Here is an 18941-nt window from a genome sequence, read left to right on the forward strand (position 1 = left end):
TGGTTTATTTCATAACAAAACCAAATTTGATTCTAAATTTTACACCAACATAATAATATAATATAAGAACAACATATTATTAAACATATAAGAACAACATATTATTAAACATATTTTGATACTTATTACCATTTGAATGTCTATAACCTAAACAATACCAACATATTTTCAATAAAACTAACAAAACTGACACTAAACTACAATCTAACAAAATATCTAAATTTTATTTATTTATTTACACCTAAAACATTAAAAGGACACTTTGCCTAGATCAAACTATAATGAACTTGAAAAGAGCTCAAGATTAGGACGCTCATCTACAATACCTTATTACAAAGACACCGACACTCTGGACATAGTTTTGCTCGATCTATTTGTAGAAAAGACTTCATAATGTCTTGTTACGGATGGAGGGAAACAGAAGCTTCAGAATCTTATCAACCTGCTTGAAGTATCTCTTCCTCCATTTGTTTCTTACCACAATCAATAAGAATACACCCAAAAACCCAACGACATGTGACAATCCCAGTCCCATCTCAAACCATGGCATCTCCTCTATATAATCTTCATTTGTATCTTCAATATCACTTGTAGAAGGATGTGGAGGAGCAAACTTTGGCCAAGAACAATTCTTCGGAAGTGGGCATCCTTCCAAATACGGATTCTCAGAATATGATGTGTTATCAAATGTGATCATCTGTCCTCCTTGTGGTATGCTGCCTGACAGATTGTTGCTGGACAAATTTAAGCATTCCATGGAAGTAAGAGATTGAAACTCTAGAGGAATTCTTCCATTAAATCTGTTTGAAGAAAGGTCTAATGATTCTAATTGACTCATTTCCCCAAAACTGGGAGGAATAGCTTCACTTAGATTGTTCATTGACAGATTGAGAAACCTCAACCCCTTCAACTTTCCAAAATCATAGGGAACATCTCCATTCAGTCGATTGTTAGAGAGATCTATGCCAGTAAGTGTGGAAAGAATATATGGATAGTGCAAATTTAAGTCCTTCACAGTCATATACAATTCATCATGAGACCAAACCTCAGACATAAAACTCTCAAAAGGACCAAGCTCAGAATATGACCTTTGGTGTTTGTTTTTTACAATTGTATGAAAAGGGTTCAACAGAATAGATAACACATGGCCTTCTTCTCGGGGTACCGCCATTGCTTGTAGAGATGCAACGTTACGTGGAATAGAACCTGATAAATTGTTAGATGAAACGTCTAAGATCTGGAGCTGCTTCAGTTGGACAATCTCTGGATGAATGCTACTGCTGAAACAATTGCTCTTCATCATCAACACTTCAAGGGCTGACAGAGTTCCAACCGACCGTGGAATATCTCCACTAAATTTTTTGTGCCCAATATCAAGTATTTGTAATCTCTTACAATTGGCGATTGATGGAGGAAAGGGTCCACTTAAACTATTGTTTCTAACAATTAAAGAGGAGGAGCATAGCCCTTGGGGCATGTCTCCTTCCAAACTGTTATCTCCTAAATTTAGCACTTGAATAACCTTATAGTTAACAAAGCATGAAGGAATGTTTCCACTCAGATTGTTTTTTGACAGATCTAGCTTTTCAAGGTGAGTCAAATTGCACAAGCTCAGAGGAATATGGCCGGTTAGGGAGTTGTCATTGATCATCAAGAGCTGTAGATCTGGAGGCCACGCAGATGGCATTTGCCCACTTAAATCATTCCTAGACACATCTAATAGTGTGATCCAACGAGCTGATCTAATTGGGATTGTAAGGCTGCCATGAAAATGGTTTCCTGAAAGGTTGAACAAATACAACTGAGGATTATTCTCCCATAACCAGGATGGTATTTCTCCAACAAGATTATCATCAGCCAATGTCAATCTCTGCAATGAATACTGAGTGAAAAGCCACTCGGGAATTCGACCTCCAATACTGCATGAGCTTATATCTATTCCTCCTAATTGGAACTGCGGAAACCAACTTGAGCCTATGTTCAGAACACAATACGACACAACCAAAAATTTTAATTGGGCAAGGTTTTCAAACAAGGTATCTGAAATGGTAATCGAGGAGAGCCAGAGAATCTTTATAGAAGAAGGTAACGCTAGATGCGAAGAAGTCATGTGCTTATTAGAGGAAAAATTGCGAGCATACAGCTATTCAAGGGAGGAAACCCCACTAAGCTGAAGGGAATCATTGAATTTGTTGATGGAAAGACCCAATAACTTAAGAAAGCGAAGATTTTTTAAACATGGAGGCAATACTCCAGTTAATTGGTTATAGCTTACATCTAAAAAGCTGAGATTCCTAAGCTGACAAATCCCGGAGGGAACTACTCCTATCAAACTATTGTTTTTCAACCTTAGATAGTTAAGAAGAGAGAGATTTCCCAGACAGGAAGGAATTGTACCACTTACACCAACGCTCTTCAAGTCTAGGTATTTGAGAAATGGAAGGTTGCAGAAGCTACCAGATATAGTTCTACTCTCCACGCTTTGTGCTGCATGGTAACCAGTCATATTCACTCGCTCTACATGGTTTGTGAGATTATTGCAAGTTATGCCTTCCCACATGGAGCAACAATCACTTCCATTAACCCATGAATTGAGAATGCCATCAGAGATATTCAAGGCTGATTTAAAGGAAAGAAGGGCTTGGGATTCTTCAGTAGGACAATTGAGCAGAGCAAGACACGGTTTTATGAAAACAATACATAAGACTGCAGTGATAAAGAAAAATTTAAAACAGGCAACAGCCATTGCATGAGCGACGTTGCACAGGGCAAAGTATTATAATTTGAGGGGCATATTTATAGGATAACCTTGCCGAGAATTCACTGTGGTTGCATCAGCATCTACTAACAATTCTATGAATGGCTTAAAGCCATACACTATGGTTTGATTTCTAGACTAAAAGTATTAAATAGTCAAAATTGACTTGTTTTTTCTAAGATTAAGTTTTTCCTTGGTGTGATGTTGAAGGGTGCATATTTCCACACTTTGAAATTAATTATAGCACTATCTTACAACAAACTAGATACTGTAGTCAATAGATTCACCGTCTATGGACAGCGATAGAAAATAATAGTTATGACTATAAACTATTCGTATGTTGATTATAAATATATACTTTTATTGGTTAGGTTATACACTATAGAAAATCTTAATGACATTTAAAAATAAATAGTTAAAAGTTGTCACATTATAAAGAAGTACATGCAAAAAACAATAGTTTGACATTCAATTATTATTTGATAACATGTAATTTCTATGAAGATCAATAGCAGTATCTATCCTAGTATATAGATTTTTCTCATTAAAACATTTCTACGTTCACATTAAACTCGGTAGAGATTTTTCTTAATAATTTTTTTGACATAATTTAATTCAGAAAATAACAACTATGATTGGATAACCAACTGTAATGGTTTTGTAAACTTAGATGATTACAAATTTGGAAAAAATAAGTAAATGGCAATTTAATTATATTTTTTAGTTAGAGTAGTTTTAAACAAAACCATTTCATAAAGTTTCATAATAAATTTCTAAACCATTTTATCAACTATAATATTACTATATACTAACGTATAGATGTAAAGTTCAAACATTGGATTCTCCAAAACTTGATTCTCTATCCCGTCTTTGTCTCGGCCATATCTTTAAAGATCTTGAATGTCTCAAAAGTTTCAAGTTTCTCCTGTAGAAAAGTAACTCAGATGATGCTTGAGTAATCATCTATAAATAGTACTTGAAGTTATTGGCAATTTGGCTAAGAGAATAATATAGATATATTATAAGGTTGTCAATGGCAGCATATCTATTATATGCAATGAGAAAATTCTAGAGTTATTTTTTGGACAAGATAACTTCGAAAATTCTCTAAGTGTTACAAAGGATAAATATCAATGGTGACACATTTTTTTACTGGCGAGGTTCATAATGAGTAAGTTGGCACATGTGAACTTGAGGTAAGATAGTGTTGAGTATGAGGATTCCATATCTCAAAGCATAGATAATAATGAGTTGTATGGATAGAGATATCAATGATATACAAGTTACAGGTTTGCATAGATAGAATATGACAAATTTGAGACAAATAGTAAATTGTGTTAAGGAATTATTTTTGTTCACAAAAATAATTACTTAACTATTATGGGACACAATCCTAGACATTCACTCTAAGTGAGTAAAGGTCAATTTTGTATTTTGAGACATGTAAGGCTAATAGGACAAAACAAAAGGGTATTAAGGATAGATTTCTATATGTGAAGTTATATTATGACTATGTTATTGTATTGTAATAATTATATGATGCAAACTTTATGTTATAGCGGAGTTGAATTGGTATTATCAAATGCTACACCCAAAAATTCTTTGGGAACTAGGCTAGCTAGGATTTTATGTTAAATAACCCTTGTATTTTTCCATCGAGTGTAAAAACCCTAGCAAATATGTCATAACCCTTCAAATTGTTATAATTTGAGTTACCATTTTGAGAAACTTAATTAAGGGTCTTCCCATTGTAGAGTCGTATCCATTTCCTAGTCTCTTACATCTTTAGGCTAGGACCACATAAAATAATGTTCTTATTTACCATCGCTTGAGTGAAGGTCATTATATTATAAAGCTGGCCCCCTTTATGTCCTTACTATTCATGATTATATCATAAGTTGTATGTTGGTGGCTTAATTTTTATTTAAAGATCAAAACATTGGTATAAAGTGTTAGATCTTCATTTGTTTATGGATGCAGTGAGATCATAATCCAATGGTTGGCACATCTTCATGAGGCTTGATGATAGACAAATAAAAAAGTGAGATGTGGACATGTGTCCAAAGGTGGGCTTGAGATCCTAAGTTACACAAAAGAAATCAAGGGTCCTTGCTAACACATAATTTTCTCTCTCCTCTATGGCAATAAAGTGGGATCAAGCTACATAGAAGGCACCTAAGTTTGAGCAATTATACTGAGATCTATTCTAATGGAAGTCTTATTACCACTTCAATTGGTTCACCTATGTCAAAATACTTTACCAAACTCATATGAGCTTCAATATGTGATAGCATATAACATATAAATAACTCACTACAAGAAAGCATTATAGAAAAGTACTTCTGATATGCTAACTAGAAGTAATATGTCACAAAGTATTTGAGATAATATGAAAACAACTAGTTTCAAACTAGTAGTACTACATAAAACTGACTTAGAAAGAAGTTTCATCAACATGATTAGTATTAGTACACATGTTCTAGTCCTTAATAACACATTTTCACCATAGCTAAATATAAAATGACACTATTTTTGAATTAAAAAATGGTAAATACTTGAAAGAATGCTTAAATTAAAAGTACAATTTACAAAAATATTTAATTCCATGACTCATTACCACTATTATTTCTTTGATCTATCTGATTGTTCATAAGGAAAGAGTTTTGAATCAATGAACATTGAAGCTCTATCTTTCCTTCCAATGTCTAAACCACTTGTCCAATGGTTGGCATCAAATCCTCATTATTTTCAATGCACAAAAATTCCATAACACATGCTCTTTTGACCTCCTCAATATCTATCTCATCTCCAAGGATTTCTTCAAAAACATTAAAATTATGTTTAGTTTAGAAAATTGAGTTCTAGGTGATGAGAGAAAGTAATACATACTTGAATCTTGTACATTGGTATCCAAACTTCTTCAGCTAGAAATGATTTCCAAGAGCTTCATACCATAGATTTAGACATCAACCTTGGGACTCATGGGAATTTCAAAGATCCACTCTAGAGGCAAGTGCCCTCTTGTTCCTTGTGTCATAGAGTTATTTTTTTGGATGAGATAACTTAGAAAATTGTCTAAGTGTTACAAAGGATAAATGTCAGTGGTAACACATTTTTTAGTGGCGAGGTTCATAATGAGTAAATTAGCACATGTGAACTTGAGGTAAGATAGTGTTGAGTATGAGTATTCTATATCTCAAAACTCAACTAATAATGAGTTGTATAGACAAAGATATCAATGATATACAAGTTATAGGTTTGCATAGATAGAATAGGACAAATTGGAGAAAAATAGTAAATTGTATTAAGGAGTTAATTTTTTTCACAAAAATAATTACTTAACTATTATGGAACACAATCCTAGACATTAACCCTAAGTGAGTAAAGGTCAATTTTGTATTTTGAGACACATAAGGCTGATAGGACAAAACAAAAGGGTATTAAGGATAGATTTCTATATGTGAAGTTATGTGATGACTATGTTATCGTAATGTGATAGTTACGTGATGCAAACTTTATGTTATAGTAGAATTGAACTGGTATTATCAAATGATGGGCCCAAAAATTTGTGAGTTCACAAAAAATTCTTTGGTAACTAGGCTAGCTAGGATTTTATGTTAATAGCCCTTGTATTTTTTCCATTGAGTGTTAAAACCATAGCAAATATGTCATAGCCCTTCGAATTGTTATAATTTGAGTTACGTTTTTGAGAAACTTAATTAAGGGTCTTCCCCTTATAGAGTCACATCCATTTCCTAGTCTCTTACATATTTAGATTAGGACCACTTGAAATAATGTTCTTATTTACCATAGCTTGAGAAAGGGTCATTATATTATAAAGTTGGATCCCTTTATGTCCTAACTATTTGTGATTATATCATAAGTTGTGTGTCAGTGGCTCAATTTTTAATTAAAGATCAAAACATTGGTATAAAGTGTTAGATCTTCATTTGTTTATGGAAATAGTTGGATTATAATCCAATGGTTGGCACATCTTCATGAGGCTTGACAAAAGATCGAAAAAAGTGAGATGTGGACATGTGTCCAAAGGTGTGCCTGAGATCTTGAGTTACACAAAAGAAATCAAGGGTTCTTGCTAACCCATAATTTTCTCTTTCCTTTGTGGCAATAAATTGGGATCAGGCTATGTGGAAGGCACCTAAGTTCAAGCAATTATAGTGGGATCTATTCTAACAGAAGTCTTATTACCACTTCAATTGGTCCACGTACATCAAAATAGTTTACCAAATCCATATGAGCTTCAATATGTGATAACATATAACATATAAATAACTCACTACAAGAAAGCATTATAGAAAAGTACTTATGACATGCTAACTAGAAGTAATATGTCAAAAAGTATTTGAGATAATATGAAAACAACTAGTATATAAAACTAACTTAGAAAGAAGTTTCACCAACATGATTAGGATTAGGACACATGTTCTAGTCCTTAATAACATATTCTCACCATATCTAAATATAAAATGATACTATTTCTGAATTCAAAAATGGTAAGTACTTGAAAGAATGCATTAATTAAAAGTATAATTTATAAAAATATTTAATGTCATTACTCATTACCACTATTATTTCTTTGATCTATATTACTATTCATGTGCAAAGGGTTTTGAATCAATAAACATTGAAGCTCTATCTTTCCTTCCAACATCTACACCACTTGTCCAATGGTTGGCCTCAAAATCCTCATTATTTTCAATGCACAACAATCCCACAACGCATGCTCTTTTGACCTCCTCAATATCTACCTCGTCTCCAAGGCTCTCTTCAACAATACTAAAATTATGTTTTCTTTAGAAATTTGAGTTCTAGATGATGAGGGAAAGTAATACATACTTGAATCTTGCACGTTGGTATCCAAATTTCTTCAGCTAGAAATGATTTCCAAGAGCTTCATATCCAAACTTCTTGAAGTAGAAATAATTTCCAAGAGCTTCATACCATAGATGTAGACCTAAACCTTGGGACTGATGGGAATTTTAGATATCCAATCTAGATCCATGTACCCTCTCATTCATTATGTCATAGTCAGAGTGTGAATGCAATCTCTTCCCACAAGCTTTGTTGACCCAAGATCACCCAATTTGGGTGAAAAATTATTGTCTAGAAGAATGTTCTTAGACTAAACATCATTGTGAATGATGCAATCCTTGCATTCTTCATGTAGATAAAGTAAGCCCCTTGCAATACCTAGTTGTGAATTTAGAGAGCCATTGGGCATATTATCATAGACTAATCACCGTCTAGATCCCTCTGCACAAAACCCCTAAAGCCCAGCTAAATTAACATGTTCTTTATTTCCAAGAGAACTAGTTTCTACTTAGAATTTATTCTTCTGGTGCATTTAACTATTCATTTTCTTTACAACCACAAGTGTGTTGTCTGGTAGAGATCCCTTGAAGACTACCCTAAATCATCTTCTCCTTGTTTTAGACTTGAAATTTCTAGTCACAATCTTCAAATTCTAGTACTTAAAAAAGAAGGACGTAATGAATCTATGTACCTCCCATGACCCTTACTCGATGCTTCCACAACAATAAAATATGAAATATTATACCAAAAACTATGATCAAAAGAACAATAACAAGACCAACACCACCATTGACAATAGTTATGATTTTTCATTTTGAGGAGGAAGATCGTCAAATCTCTACAAGTTCAAAGGAAGCTACTCAAATAAGGACATTTTCATTTCTTTGTGATGTAGAAGTATACATGGTAATAAAATCTTTTGACTAGATATTGCATATTTGGGAAGGAATATTGAATGAAAATGAAGTGCACAAAAAATTGATTAGGTTTGCATTCTTGCAGTCTCTCTTCATGGCTCATATGGAGAATGAGGAAGTATACTGACTAGAAAGTGTTATGTCCAAGTCAATGAATATGTCAGTGCTGCCATTTTTTTCATTGCAAGATAAAAGACCCCATCAAACACGGCCACTAGACCACCACTCCCTTGATCTCCACAAATTTTTTTCTCTAGACTAAATATAGAAACAAGCATTGAATATAGTTTATATTTGCAACATTTATATATAAAAAAGGGTTATGTGTAGCAGGAGCCCCTACACTAGGTGGAGGAATGGGATGGAGATGAAGATAGTGTAAACAATGAATATAAGAGGACACAACTTATAGTGCTAGCTATTGGTGCACTATTTTAGATATAGAAGAGGAAATTGCTTATAGTGTTTTCCATTATTCATTAGTAGAAGTTTATCATAGATATAAATTTAAACATAAATCTAGAAAAGTATACAAAAGGAAAACAACACTTGACACAATAAAGAAGTAGCATGAGCAAGTTCTCATGCTTGATTACCAATGAAAAGCCTTTGTCTCATTGTTTGCCTTAAGGTGAAGATAATGATCTCTGACATAACTAGAATTTCATGGAATGTAGCACCAATATATGTACCATCAACAGTGGGAATAGTTTAGTTGACACTTCAAATTCATATTGCTGTGTAATAAGAGAAACATTTGGTAGTAAGTAAATGATGGAAGATCTTCTATAGATAAAACCTATTTTTCTAGGACATTTTTTTACTTTGATAACAAGTTTTATAAGTTGATTAAAATGTGAACCTTAGGATTTGCAACAAAGACAAATGTAGCTCTAAGTTTATTTTTTAGTTGTGCTCTTTTAGTTCAGAGTCTAAAAGGTATGCAATATGCATTTGATAAAAATGTTAAGAAAACAATGACATGCTATTGCTACCCAGCTGACAAAGTTGTCAACAAATTTTCTTTTTGATGTATATTTTAGTTTGAAAACTAATTTCATTGATAGAAGGAAAGCATAATAAATTAAACCATAATAAATTAAATAAGTATACTAGATTGTCAGCATTGTGGATAGATACAAGGAAAACAAGATAAATAAACAACTATTCAACTAAATGATATGAAGTTTAAATATTCATATTGTGGACATTGGAAAATATTACTATGTGATAAAATATAATATCCCAAGTTTTCGATAACATGTTTTTTTTTGTCTTTATAGACCATACAAATATGTAATTGAAGTTCAATGTAATTGTATGCGAACTTTATAATTTTTTTTAATATACTTCAAGTTTTTAGCTGCCAAAAAGTTGGTTCCAGTATGTTTGGGATTTCAAGTATTTAGTACCATGTTGTGCATCTAAGTCCATCAATGACAAAAAAGGCATGAACTTAAGTTTGATGGCAAGCTAACTTGGGAGACTTAATGGATCTTCAATTTATGAAAAAAAGTTTTGTCAAATACACAAACTTAAAAGAAAAATTAGTAACTATTAAAACTGAGGAAAGAGAAAGGTGATTCAATTTGATCTTACATTGCTGGCTTATGCTACAATGGAGATGATGTTGTTATTCATTACAATGGAAAAAGTCCCTTATATTACTATGTGACAAAATATAATATCCCAACTTTTCGTTAACATGTTTTTTTTTTTTGTCTTTATAGACCATGCAAATGTGTAATTGAAGTGCAATGTAATTGTATGCAAAATTTATAAACAAAATTTATATAGTTGAAGTTTTGTGTACCCAAAAAATTGCTTCCAGTATGTCTAGGGCTTCAACCTATTCATTATCATGTTGTGTACCTAAGTCTATTAATGACAAAAAAGGCACAAACTTAAGTATGATGGCAAGCTAACCTGGGAGACCTAATGGATCTGCAATTTATGAAAAAAGGTTTTGTCAAATGCACAAACTTGGAAGAAAACTTAGTAACTGTTAAAACTAAGGAAAGAGAAAGGAGGTTTAATTTGATCTTACATTCTGGCTACTGCTACAATGAAGATGATGTTTTTCTTCATTGCAATATAAAAAGTACCTTGTATTTCAAATGTTCAGAGTAGGTAGACAATTGTCGACATATTTATTTTGCAGTTTTGAAATGGTATCTTTGCAAGTTGTGGTAGTTGTTGTTCAAGTATTTTTCCATTCATGGTACATTCAAAAATTTTATTTTCAGATTTTATTATGGATTGCAAGAAAGGCCCATAAGCAAAGTCTTTAATTTTTCCACATGCAATGCATTGGACATTTTCAATAGTTGAGGATGTTGGAAATGATGCTGGCTAGTGGCATTTTGTACAAAGTAGCTAGTATGATTGCAAATAAGAATTCTTCACTCTTAAAGTACTAGTCACCTAGCATTTGAATCAAGATTTAGGTATAGATTTGAGATCTCTATTATCTAGAATAGAATTACAATTCTATTTTAGAGGCGTTATGATTTTGATGCTTACCTAGATAGTGGAGAAGACAATGTTTTGTAGAGATTTCATTGTACTTTCATCATTGAGGCTTTCAATATACATTGATAGTGTTGTTTTAATGCTATTTGTTCCTCTTAGACCACTATGAACAACATTCTTGAGAAACAAAAATGGTGTTCTACTAGATGATAGGATTTTTTGTAGTGTTGTGTAGGCTTGATCATGGACCTTAGGAACTATTACCTATAAACAAGATGAATGTCATTCAATACAATAAATATTTGTATCAAGGAAAAACCATAAAGTTTGGTCTTATATATGTAATGGGTAGCTTATGATAGTTGTGTCTGATGTGGATTCTCCATCCTTGACATGGAGCTTATACTCCTTTGGAGTTTGTTTGTATCCTGCTACTATAATGCCTAATGTGCCAATTGAATAGTTATTAGCTAATTGGATAAGCTAATATATTTTGTGTCAGGCTTAAGTCTTTATTTCTTGTAGACCTAGTCAATGGTTTGAATGGATGTTTATGTAGTGAACTGGAAACAATAATCTACATTACCCCTTTCATATTGTGTTTTTTTAAGAATGAAATCTTTGATGTGTACACTTACCCAAGGCAATAGCTTTGTAATAATTATATCAATTAGTTGGTTGGTTATGTTTGCTATTATGGTCATCTGATCATCACTGTCAATGAGATCAACATGCACTATAGGAGCTTTTGTTGGGATTGTTGGATTTTTGGCATAAGAAGGACCATAGGTGAAAAGGACATCACCTTCAAAAATAGTTGCAGATTGCAATCTGCAAATATCCATGATTTTGGATACATTGTTTTCATCTATCTTGAGTCTACGATCAAAAGAGATTATTTATTTTAAACTGTGCAATGACATTGAAAGGAATTAAAATAGATTAAGAAGTGTATGATATTGCTTACCTTTTTTCTTGTTTCCTATCATCAGAGTTGCTACAACCTTCCACAAGGTTTTGTTGGTGAGATGAGGATGTGAATAGAGGTCTAGAAAATGCAATGAAAAAAAGTCAGTAGTGTAACTAAATATAGTAAAAAAATAAAAAATACATTGAAAGGTATTGAATTTTGAGTATATTATGGTAATACTTTTTTGTGAGAATAGAACTTTGATTTTGTAGTTTATTGGTATTAGCCCCAGTTTTAGCTTCAGTTTTGTTGTGTTTGGATGCTCCCATGGAGGAGTGTATAACTGGAACAATGTTGGTCTGAAATAACTATCTACAAAAAAATGTAGTATACTGTTCTGATTTGTTTCTATTTCTGTAAGAGTAGTGAAACTGGAACTAGAAATGAGTAGAAAACTAGATAGTTATTTATACTATCAGATGGATAATAATGGTGTGAACAAAATTACCTTAAGAAATTAGGTAAAGTGCCTTATGCAAGAAAAATGTATGAAGTTATATGCATCGGCATTTTGCAATGTATTAATAAAGTGTCACGCCTATTAGGTTGTGGTTATTTGGTCATAGTAGTTTTGTGTAGTCTAGAGGTGGATTTGTAGTGATATTGCAAAATGAGCTGACCAATATGTATCTAGTACGATGAATTTCATAGATTTGATATTGATTTTATGTATCCAAAAGTGCTCCAATAAAGTGTTGGCATATGTTGTCACTTTGTCAATTATCAAAGACAAGTTGTATTGTTGCACCAGTTCTGCAAGAATTTTATGTTTTCTTGTGAAATGTACTATGTCAATGTTGAAGTCTCTAGTAATCATGAATTTGCAATTTGTTGGCAATGAGGTAAAGATATTTAGCAGTAGATTCAACATATCATTGATTCTTACACCTAGTGTAATATAAATATTTGTTATATGCATGATATGATCAAAATACAATATATCGATAGTGAAGGATTCTAGAGATTCTATTGAAAAAGAATCAATGTTTAGTATCGTATCTATTTTGGCACAACAATTCAAGATACCATGAATAACTAGCATGAATGATAGCAATTGTAGCATTCATTTAGCAAGTGGGGGTATGCACATGTCTTGTCTCTTGTTTCTTGTAAGAAAAGTATAGTTTTTTTGATCAAATCATGGTCATGGACAATTTCATCTACATGGAGCAGAAGGCTTCGAGTATTCAAAGGGCATATGATAAAATGGTCCATAGGTACAAAATAAAGGCTATATCAAATTTTCCATTCTACTTGATTTTGAAGTCAATGCATTTCCTTGTCCACATTTTGTGATATTTTAAATTTTTTATGTTGTACTCAGTTTAGTAAATATAATATTTTTTTATTTTTATTACATGAGATAGTGTAGTGTAGGTAAGACCATATTGATATACTTTACAAGGATCATTAGCGAGTGCATCCATTGTCAAGCCTTGTGCTCGATGAATAGTTCTTGTAAATGCTAGTTGAAGAGGTACTTGTTTTTGAGTGACAAATTTAGTAGAGGCATTATTTTTTCTAGCTATTTTCATGATTGGGGTCTAAGTAGGCAAAATAGAATTTCTTTAAAAGCCTTGCATTTTCTAGCATCGTAATATGCCAATTGTAGGGTCATTGAATTGAATCCTTAAAATCTCTTCATGGTTAGTTGTATGCATTTGGAAGGTTCCATCAACACCATTGACTAGTCCATACTATGTATCTAGGTTACTAGATATTAGTTCAATGATAATTCTTGGTTTTACATAAATTACAGTAGGTAATGATGATTTTTCAACTTTGTCGTAGAAATTCTCAATTTGGAAATTTGTTTCATTGATAGTTTGGAATACGTACAGATTACCAAGTGAAAAATCCATTATTCTTTTATTATGTTCATCAATAGTTGAATTTTTATTGAACAAGTATGAGAATTTTGGGTTATTAGGAGTTGTCTTGTAACATGTTCTATTCAAGTAGATGAGGTATTCATGATTTTGTTGACTAGTTCTAGCATGGTTTAGAATAGAAATGAATTGTTGATTTTTTTCCTAACTACAATATGTAATTTGAAGCATAGGACATTTTCTAGCCAAAATGTGTATGTGATGTGTTCAGTATTTATAATTAGTTATTCAAATATCCAATTATTGCACACACATTGTGCTTGGTACAAGTCACCATAAAATATGATATTGATATTTCTAAATGGTTTTGTTGGTGTGTTTTTTATTTGGCAAAGCCTTCTAGCACTATTATATAGCATTCTTGACCCAATCAATGATACTTTATCAATCAGTAATACTTGCAGTTGATCTAATTTCTTTCTTAGATTGTCAAGATTGTTTGAGTCTAATGGAAATATCTTTGAAGAGTTATATGGTAGATGAAAAATGGAGTGTGCAGTAATGCCACCAACATTGAATGAATCTTTCCCTATGGAAGCCAGACTAATTCCTTTATGATTGTATGGGTCACTGTCTAGTTCCTTATCATAGATTTGAATTATTACTTGAAAGAGAAAATTATTGAATTATCTCTACTTCTACACTTTCTCATCCTGATGATGGATCATGTAGTATGATCCAAAACGTTGATGATGAAAAAGTGCACACAATCAAATCTAGAAGACAAATTATTTACAAATGGATTGTGGAAATTTGATAATGTTAAAAGAACATTGTTTGTAAAGGTTTTTCCTATTCTAGCACCTCATGTCAAGAATAAGTATAGTGGTTTATCAAGTACAAGTATCCTTTTCATTAGAACATCTTTAACTATTGACTACCACTCCTCATTTAGTTGTCTTTTTAAGTTGAAGTATTCTTGATTGGTAAGAAGAAATGGGTTGGGTATTTATGAGAATGGCAAGGTGTTGGTTGGATGACTGGGTTTTGAGTTTTTTTGTATGTCTAATGTAAGATATGATGTCATATTTCTATGTTTCATCCTCTTCTTTCTTTTGGGTATGGCCATTGTCAAAGTCAAGTAGTAGACAATTATCATTGTTATCTTTTGTTGCAGCCTATTCAATGTCACCAGCCCATTTACCATCTGCTTGTGAGGTAAATGTATTTTTAATTTTTGTAATTTTTTTTTTTGTGTGCATTAAATGTTTCACTCCATGTTTCATAACCTTCTAATAATAATCGTTCATTTTCTCTAAAAGGGACATCAAGTATAAGTTTTTCTCTATAGTAATTTTCATGGTCAATATGTAGATTGTATATTACATAACATATGTTATATGGTCTTGTTTTTTTTCTAGGTCTTTAGTGGGTTGTTGGAGTAGCAAGCTATATATTCTATTAATGATACTTCATCAAAGACTTTTGGTCATTGTATATATTTCTCTTTTACAGAGGAATACATGATCTTCTTAGAATCATCTTTCTCTTTTGTTAAAAGCTTAGGACTTTTTAGCATGAGAACTCTATTTTTGGGTGGTGAGGTATTACTAAAAATGGTTTTTCTTGATCTTTTGTGTAATGGCAGAGATAGGGTAATATGTGTTGCTTCATAGCTAGACATTTTCTAGTAGTTTAGAAATGCATTTCCTAGTTTCTATATAGAATGTATCTTTTCATTATAAGCATAAGTACATTATTTTTATATCTAGCTAAATGAATGTAACAATTTTCTGCCTAGTTTTGTCATGTAGGAGGTACAGTATGATGTAACATTGTATGCATCCATTATAAATTGTGTGTCTATATTTGCATACCATAGTTGCAGTACTTTTGAAGAAAATGAATTTATCCGTATGTCAGTTGGTTGCCTTTTTCATAAGACAATTTTATGAGATAATGTTTCTCACAATATGGCAATGTAATCTTCTTCGATTCAAGGTGGAATTCATATATAAAATCATAAAATGTAACATCCTTCATGTTGCATTTACTTTTGAGTTGCTTACAATTTTTTTTTCCCTATCCTTGACTATAGGAATCAGATTCAACAAGGGTTCCAATATTTTTGTTTTTCTCATAGGAGGAAAGGGAAAATTAAATATGCAACTAGATGTTTTGTACTTTTTGGGTGTTTATGTATGGTGGTGTGTTTGCATTTTCACAAGCTATGTATCTAATAGTGTAGAGTCACAAGAAATGTACTTGTCAATAAATTTTTATATTTCAATATTTTTGAAATGTCTAAATACTAGTGTATCCATTATCCATAACATGAAGTGCACATGTTCATTTCCACAGTTATGGAATTCTGTAACAAAGAAATAATTGGTGAAATTTCCAAAGAATTCATCATTTTTTAGCATCATTTTTTTGAATTCTTTGACCCTATGATTGAAATAGTAGCTACAAAGTACTCAATTTTTCCTAATTTCAGAGTTGAGGTCTCTATCCTCTAAAGTTGCATTTGGTTTGGCTTGTTATATGTTCAATAAATGTTGGAATGCATTGCATAATGGCTCCCAAAGGTTTTCAACACTTGTTAATGTGACAAAGAAAGTTGGAGGACCAAGTTGATGAATCATTCCAAATATATTTTTCCTTGTATTTTCTAAATAATTATGGGATTTTTGGATTCTCTTTAGTGATCTAAAACCTATTGGGGAATTCAATATTTTTCTAGATCTTTAGATTTTCACACATTCTTTGCATATAGCTTTTCATATTTCAATTCAACCTTCCTAATACAAACTCATGATAGTGATGATATTTTTTGGATGACTATTTTTATGGCTTTAAAAAAATTATTTTTTGTATGTGTTGAAATGTCATTGTCTTTATGCATGAGCTCCCACTTGACTATTTTTTAGTAGGTGAATTTTTTTGTGATTTTTTTTGGTAGTGAGAATCCAAAAAATAAAGTCGAGAAGTTTATTTCTTTTGAGTAAGTATCTTGGAAAATGGCAAGAGGTTTAAGGCCTTTAGAGGGTTTAGCTTCAATAATTGATGTATGAAGGTCATTTATTAAATGAAATTCATTAAATTGACGAATGAGTGATTAAGCTTTAATTTCCTCTACATGATCGAGAACAATATCATGTGCATCTGTATTGGTGTCTTTGTTAGTATCAATATCTGTATGGTTTTGTGCTTGTTTATTTGCAAGTAGAACTTGTCAACCTTTGTTATATTTTCCTTTTTATACAATAGTGTTTTAGATAAGATTATTAAAGCATTCATGACATGAGTAGGTCTCACATTTCCTTGTGCATATACATTTTCATTATGTAGCTTTCATTTTAGTCTAAGTGCAATCGTATTTGTTTCATCTATGTCTCTAGGCAATGCATTTTGCACTTTACCGAAATCGATAGGGACATTGATTATTGTACCATTCAAGCCATATTGTACTCTTTTGTATCCTAGTTGCCTAATTTGTGTGAAAGAGATACACATGGAGACAAGTCTCTCTTCTAGGATAGTAAGGCTTTGAAGAAGATGGTTTTTTTTTATTGTACCTTATGTTCCATGGTGTAGAAAAGTCAAGGAGCTTTCGATGTACAATAAAATCTACTCAAAGTTCATAAATCAATTGGCCTTTGGAATTTTTTTTCTTAGTTGTTGCAATAGACAACAAAGAGAAAGCATGAACGAATGCATCTATGACTTTGTAGATGTCTTTATTAAACCACCACATTTCATAGATTGTACATGCATGGATTGGTGTATCCTTGATTTCTCATAGATATTGCCTAACACATTTTTGTTTTTAGTCTAGTTGTAACTGGATGTCTTATTTTTTGGATTGTTTTTTTGGCCTTGAGGAAAATATAAGTTTTCTTGATGTTTGAATATTGGGTTTGTTGGTTGATAATATTAGTAGCGTCCATTGAATGGTCATTGTCTATGTTTGTTGAGCATTTTCCTTTATTGTGTATTGCTTTTTTCACATGTCAGAGTGAACAACAAGTATTGATGTTTTTCATAGGTAGAGTTGTAATATTTTTAGGATCTGAGATTTTCCTAGAAGAACATGGTGTTTTGTTTATTGTAAATGTAATTTCTTTGTCTTGCAAAATATTATGTTCATTTGTTTGGGTTTCTTTTAAGGTCTATTTCTTTTCTTGCATTGGCTCATAATGAAAATGACATATATAATTTCTAAAAAAAATTAAATTAATGCTTATTCCTAGTTTGATGCAGTTGTAGTAGATGTCAACTTTAGATAAAAGATTTGGCTGCCATAGATTTATAGCTATCTGGAAAATGTATGAAAGCCACAATAGGAAAATTTTAGAGTCTTCAAGGTTTCTTTCAGCATACTGCATTCCAACTTGGCTAATTAGTGTTTGTACATGTGACAAAATTTCATTATCTATCATTGTATATTGCTTAAGCATGTGGAAGTAATGGATTGCATATCTATTTTTCACTTTAAAAGATTTGGATGATGAATGGGTCATGAACAATTGCAAGTTAATTACATCAAACCAATTATTGATCAAGAGGGCAATAACTATGAACATGCTTTCACCACATGGTGAATTAAATGTAGGAAATTTTTCTAGGCCAACTTTGGCTAATTCTTCTATAATTATGTACAAAATATTTGTTATATTGGAAGGTAAAATTGAGTTTTTTGGTTATTTATTTTTTATTCTATTATATGTGGTTATTTTTGAGAAGATAAGTCCATAGTACCCAACCAATGGATTAGTATCGTGGAAAAAAATTAATATTGTAAGATGAGGTGCATCTTTTTTGAAATGCAGGTACAATTTTTTGCATGTCAATGACCAAATGTATATGGCTATGTTTAGCAAGAGGGCTAGCCAATGAATGCAAAATATGTCACCCCAAAGGCCATATTCACCTAGAGTGTTGATTTTAGTTGTTGAGACTCACATTCTTTGCAAGTATGTGGACTTGTCATTTACTTGACACAAATTGTAAATAAATGAAGGCTGCAGTTCATGTTCAAAAGATCTTAAAGGATCGCCAGAACCATGCTGAAGAAAATGCAAGAAATGATTGACAAGTCCATTACAAAGTTTATTAGATGTATAACGACAATGAAGGAAGACTCTGACTACATCAAGAAG

The 18941-nt window shown here is 31.9% G+C and overlaps 1 pseudogene; it reads right to left on the reverse strand.

The window, feature by feature from the left end:
• Positions 1–388: 388 nt before the first annotated feature.
• On the reverse strand, positions 389–2746 carry LOC149528445 (uncharacterized; annotated as a pseudogene).
• Positions 2747–18941: the final 16195 nt, after the last annotated feature.

Source organism: Cupressus sempervirens, chromosome 11 (genome assembly GCF_028749045.1).
Source record: "Cupressus sempervirens isolate cs-2001-9-10 chromosome 11, ASM2874904v1, whole genome shotgun sequence".
Lineage (NCBI taxonomy): Eukaryota > Viridiplantae > Streptophyta > Pinopsida > Cupressales > Cupressaceae > Cupressus > Cupressus sempervirens.